We start from the raw sequence: 6,291 nt of genomic DNA, 5'->3' as shown, positions 1-6,291 counted from the left end.
CCCCGCCTAGCCCCGCCCCGCGTGGCTTGGCCGCTCCCTCTGTGCTTGGAACTGGGATCCCTCCCTGCTCCCAACCTCCTGCCCACTAGATGCCTTACAGACCCTAACTTTGGGTGCTGGGAAGCGCAGATGGAGCGTTTCCCCGCTCTTCCAGAAAACTCATCTTTCTCTGAAACCTTAAGGGCTGCGAGAGGGCGCCAGCGACACTTGTACTTGTTGCTCTGTCCACGGCTGGGACAGTGACTTGCTGGGACTCTTGCACAGGGGGCTTCGAGAAGTTCATGGGGAATGGATCTCAAAAGACATGTTAAATCTGCTGCACAAGACCTCTTTATACTGTTGACAAGCAGGGAGGCTACTTTGTGGTCTAAGGTGTGCTTGACCCAAGTCATGGTATTTTCAATTGCTTCATTTGAAAGTTGGGCTTTGAATAAGAAGATAGAAGAAGAATCAATTTATTTGAATTATGATGCTGGAGAAGAATATTGGAAGTACCAGGGACTGCCAAAAGAACACATGAATCTGTCTCGAAGAAGGACCCCCCCTGAATGCTCTCTGGACAAAAAGGATGGCGAGGGTTCATCTCACATATCGCAGACGTGTTGTCAGGAGGGACCAGTCCCTGAGGAAGCACGTCCTGCTTGATAAAGTGGAGGGCCGTGAAAAAGAGGCAGGCCTTCAGTAAGATGGACTGACCCAGGGGCTGCAACAATAGGCTCAAGCACAGGTGCAATTGTGAAAATGGTGCAGGACCGGGCAGTATTTTGTTCTGTTGTGCACCAGGGTCTCAACTCAAGACTCCATAGTATCTACCAGCAACAACAGGAACCCTGGTGGCCCAAGGGTGCCATGATAGGCTGCTAATTGTAAGGAGCGTTTGGAAACCCCGAGCAGCTCCTCAGGAGAAAAATGAGGCTTTATACTTCAATACAGTTACAGTCTTAGAAACTCACAGGTACCGTTCTACCCTGTCCTACAGTGTTGCCATGAGTAGGCAGTGATTTAGGTTTTGAGTTGGATGCATGGGTCAGTTGTTGTAGTCAAAATACACTATAACATTATAAAAATGGACAAATAAACATGGACGAATCTTATAAAAAATGTTGTTGTTATCATTGTTGTTATGTGCTTTGGGACAGCTCCAATTCCTAGCAATGCTATGCAAAGCAAAGCATAGCAAAGAAGGAAAACTGCCCGCACCATCCGCACAGTTACTGTGTGAGGACAAGGTTGGAGCCACTCTGTCAATGCGTGTGCTCCATGCCTTCCTCTGCTTATGCTGACTCACCACTGGACCACGCCTGGTGCCCTTTTGGCGGGACAGGGCTCTCCTGATAAGATGTCCAAAGTACGTGAGGTGAAGTCTGAACGTGTGTGCTTCTAAGGAGCAATCTGATGGTATTTCCTCCAAGATAGATTTGTTCATGCTTCGGGCAGTCCATGGTGTCCTCCAGGGTCCTGGTCGACAGCACGAAAAATGACATACGAGTCACAGAAATAAGACATAAAATCATACATTCTGTAGGATTCCACTCTGTTCTTTATATTTTTTTTGATTCAAGTACTTTGTTTAGTTATATATTGTCTTGTTTATTTGTTTGTTTGTAAATAGGCCACCTCCCCCTATGTTAGGCTGAGTTCTCCAGAGAAGAAAAACCAGTTATATATATGTATATATAAAGAAATAGCGCATATAGTTACAGAGGTAGGCAAGTCCAGGCTGGTTAAGGTCTGTGGGTGAGATGAAAGCTGAAGGCTTCCCCTGACACTTGTAGATTCAAGTGCTCATGAATAGGAAGCAAGAAGACCACACGTTTGTGGATGCCTCGTTGCATGAATCTGAGATTGGCCACATTAATCCAAGGTCAAGATTCTGCTGATGGCTCTGGGATTGGCAGGTCAACAAACCCGATTCAGGATCCGAATCCAGCAGTAAAAGTCAGCTAAGTTCCATACACTGTCAATGTATACTAACAGGAGGCCACGCCCGGGCTGAAATATATTTCAAGCATGTCAAGTCTGTGGCCAGAGTAAGGAGTTCTTTTCTCTGACTTGTCTGTCAGGTTGTGTTGCTGTGGTGGCTTGTGTATTGCTGTGATGCTTGAAACTTTGTCACTAGTGTTTCAAATACCAGCAGGATGAGCCCAAGGTGAACAGGTTTCAGCAGAACTAAGAACAGACAGTGAAGAAAGAATAGGCTGTCCACTTCTGCGGAATTAGCCACCGAAAACCTTGTGAATAGCAACAGAGCAAGGTCAGACACTGCCAAGCTCCTGAACAGCAGCAGACCACGATCAGATACAGTGCGAGGAGATGCGCTCCTCTGTTTGGAAACACTCAAAGTATGACTGAGGAATAGATGATAGGTTCTTCTCAAAATGTAGCTGCAGTAAAGCTTTCAAGACCTCCATTTACTGACAGGGCATGACTCAAAACAAGAAGAAACATCTGTACAATTCTATTAGTAATTTGAACGTGGAATATACAAGACATGAATCTAAGAAAATTCAAAGTTGTAAAAAATGAGACAGAACGTATCAAGATTATCTAGTTATTGGTGAGCTGAAATGGACTGGTATTGGCCATTTTTAATCAGACAATCATATGGTTCAACTATGCTAGGAATGACAAATTCAAAAAATACATTTCAAGGTCTTTCTTAAAGTATAATTTTGTTGTGATAGGATAATCTCTAAAAGGCATTAAAGGAAATCCAATTAATACAATTATTCAAATTTATGCATTAACCATTAACGATAGTGATGAAGATCATTGAAGAATTGTATCAACATCATCAAACAGAAATTGATCAAACATGAAATCAAGATGCATTGATAATTACTGGTGATCAGAATACAAACATTGGAAAGAAAAAGCAATGAACATTAGTTAGAAACTACGGCTTTGATGAAAGAAACAAAGCTAGATATTGAAAAATTCCAATATATTCAGTCTGCAATATATCAGACATGCACTCAAGCTGCAATAACAATTACCGATTGGAATGCAAAAGTTGGAAGCAAAGAGAAAGGAACAGTAGTTGGAAAATAAGGCCTTGCTGATACAAGTAAAGCTGGAGGTTGCATGATAGAATCTTGCAAGAACAAAGACTTCATCACTCATCACAAATGTTTCCAACAATACAAAAGGCACCCATATATGTGGCCTTCTTCAGATGGAATAACAGAAATCAAATTGACTACATCTGTGGGGAGAGATGATGGAAAAACTCAATAGCAACAGTCAAGCAAGCTCAAGTTGAAGTTGAAGAAAAGTAAGATGAGTTCACAAGGGTCAAAATAGTACTTAGAGTATATTCCACTTGAATTTTGCGGATATCTGAAGAATAGATATGACCCATTGAACACTAATAACAGAAGACCTGCTAAGTTGTGGAATTACATCAAGAATATAATGTATAAAGAAAGTAAATGGTCATTAAAAAGACAGGAAAGAGAGAAGAGATCAAAGTAGATGTCACGAGGGCCTTTGAACCGTATTCTGGATCAAAGAGAAGTAAAGCAAATGGAAGAAATGATGAAGTCAAAGACCTGAACAGAAGTTTTCAAAGGGTAGCTCAAGAAGACAAAGCAAAATATTTTAATGAAATGTGTAGAAACCTAGAGTTCAAAAACCAAAAACAAAGACTATGCTTGGCATATCTTAAGCTGCGAGAATTAAGGAGAAATTCAGACCTCGAATTGCAATGTTACAAGGTTCTATTGGCAAAACATTGAATGATGCAGAGACATCAAAAGAAGATGGAAGTAATTACAGTCACTGTCCCCAAAAGAACTGATTGACAGTCAAGCATTTCAAGAGGTAGCATCTGATCAAGGACCAAAGGTATTGAAGGAAGAAGTACAAGTTGCGCTGAACCCATCAGCAAAAACAAGGCTCCAGAAATTAACAGAAGTGAATTGAAATATTTCAATAATCCGAGGAAGCACTGGCATCACCTACTCACCTATCCTAAGAAACCTGGAAGACAGGCACCTGCTGAACTGACTGGAAGAGATCCATATTTGTACCTGTTCCAAAGAAAGACGAACCAGCAGAAAGCTCAAAATTAGGAACAATATCATTGATACCACATGCAAGTAACATTTGGGTGATGAATATTCAACAACAGTTGCAGCAGTATATTGACAGCTGCCAGAAACTTCAGTTGGGCTGTGAAAAGGATAGGGAACAAGGGAAATTGGTGGCAATGTCAGAAGTAGCTTGACTGAAAGTTGAGAAAACCAGAAAAATGTTTGCTTGTGTTTTATTAATTGCAAAGGCATTCAACTGTGTGGTTCATAATAAATTATAGATGGCCTGGAGAAGAAAGGAAATTCCAGAACACTCCATTGTGCTCATGTGGTACTTGTACATGGACCAAGACAGTTCACCTGTCAAATGGGAAATATGGGACTAGGCGATTTGGTGTGCTAGATTTTGGAAAAAGTGTTATTTACAATGTCTACCAACGACTACCTCTCCGAGTTCTATGTAATGTTATCTATGCAATTTGAAAACTAAAGAATAGACTTGAATTTGACCTGGGAGAATGCAAGGGCTATTCAGTGAACGCACCCTAGGGTCTCAAAACCAAGTCAAACCAAACCATGCCAAATCCCAAACCCAAACCAAACAAATAAAAACAAAATAAAAGGCTTTCTTTCAAAGACTGTAACACAGAACAGCAGAGAAAAGTTCAATTATTTAGAAATAGCACATGAAATCTCGTTGAGAAAGTTCAGAGCTAAGCCAGAGGGCTCTGGGATGCAATGGGTTGAGCTCTCCCACTTGCGGTCATCGTGTGCAACTACATAGTGTGTTTAAATTCTCCTTTTTCCTTTTCTGTTACTCAACAGAACACCTTGTCGGTACATTTATTCAAAGCCACATGGGTGAAAATTAGGAATTTTTTCCAAGGATAGGAGTAGAATTAAACAGAATTTAAATAAAGCACACATTTTAGAAGTGTCACTTGGTCCTAGTTTGATCTTTGCCTTTTATAGCCGTGACAACCTCTAGCCATTTGACTAATCTGGAATTTGTATCATTTTCTTTCCCTTTTTATTGAAATTTTATTTAGTCTTTGCTCACACAACCTTATTGTACCATAGGATTCCTCCCCGTAAGTGTACAGTGCAGTTTGTTTCAGCATATTCGATACCGTCTCAACTGAGAATATTTTCACTATCCCCCAAAGAGACATCTGTACACTTCAGTCATTTCCCACTCCCACCTTTACCTCACGCTCAACCTCATGCAGGATCAACCTGTAATCTGTCTTCCTGTACAGGTTGGCCGATGCTGGCCTTTTGCTATAAATCAGGGGTGTCAAACTGGCGGCCCCCGGGCCACATGCAGCCCCCAGAGGTAAATTTTTGTGGCCCGCGATGCTCTGAAATAAAATGAAAATAGAAAAAACTGTTATGAAGAAAATAGTGCTTAGGGGAGATGGAGGCAATACCGTACTCACAATGCCCTAGTTAACCCTTTAACTACTGAAGACGAGTATACACGTGGCCCAGGGCCTTTCCTGGGGGCCTGTGGACGTGGATAAACGCGCTGACTCAGTTCTGGACGTTTGGAAGCGACATGTCTGCCACTCTCAGTGTCACATCATGTAAACAGATCCCAATAGCGAAAAGGTTAAAAAGAGCACTCTGCGTTGTGCTGTTATAAATCAGACCTAACGGCAGCGCTAGTTAACATTTTTAGAGGGAAGCCATTACGATTGTGCATCACATTTGTCAGCTGTCCAACATTTTGTGTTTTTTTTTATTAGTTATTTTGTTATATTTTCTGGTCACATTATAAGAGGTAAGTGAAAATGTGTAGTAGTTGAACTTTGTTGAAGTTAGCATTAAATTGTATGCATCTTAAAGTGAATATTGATATGTTAGTGGTATTTGTTACATTTCCTGTTAGGTTATAAATATTATATATACTATCTCTGCATTTAAGCACTTTTGTCAAAATTGTTAATTTATTTCTTTAAGTATTTTACTCAAGATTTAGAATTAATTGATTTCAGAATGATTCAGTTTTAAAAGACAAATATCTTGCACTGTCCGACATCTTCCTTCACCCACTTTTCTGTTGTCTGTCCCCCAGGGAGGAAGTTATATGTAGATCCTTGTAATCGGTTCCCCCTTTCCCCACCCTTCCTTCACCCTCCCAGTATTGCCACTCTCACCGCTGGTCCTGAAGGGATCATCTGCCCTGGATTCCCTGTGTTTCCAGTTCCTATCTGTACTAGTGTACATCCTCTGGTCTAGCCGGATTTATAAGGTA

Source organism: Echinops telfairi, unplaced genomic scaffold (genome assembly GCF_000313985.2).
Source record: "Echinops telfairi isolate 266 unplaced genomic scaffold, ASM31398v2 ScPeMD7_443;HRSCAF=831, whole genome shotgun sequence".
NCBI classification, from domain to species: domain Eukaryota; kingdom Metazoa; phylum Chordata; class Mammalia; order Afrosoricida; family Tenrecidae; genus Echinops; species Echinops telfairi.
The sequence above is the reverse complement of the archived record's forward strand: the minus strand, read 5'-3'. Positions refer to the sequence as shown.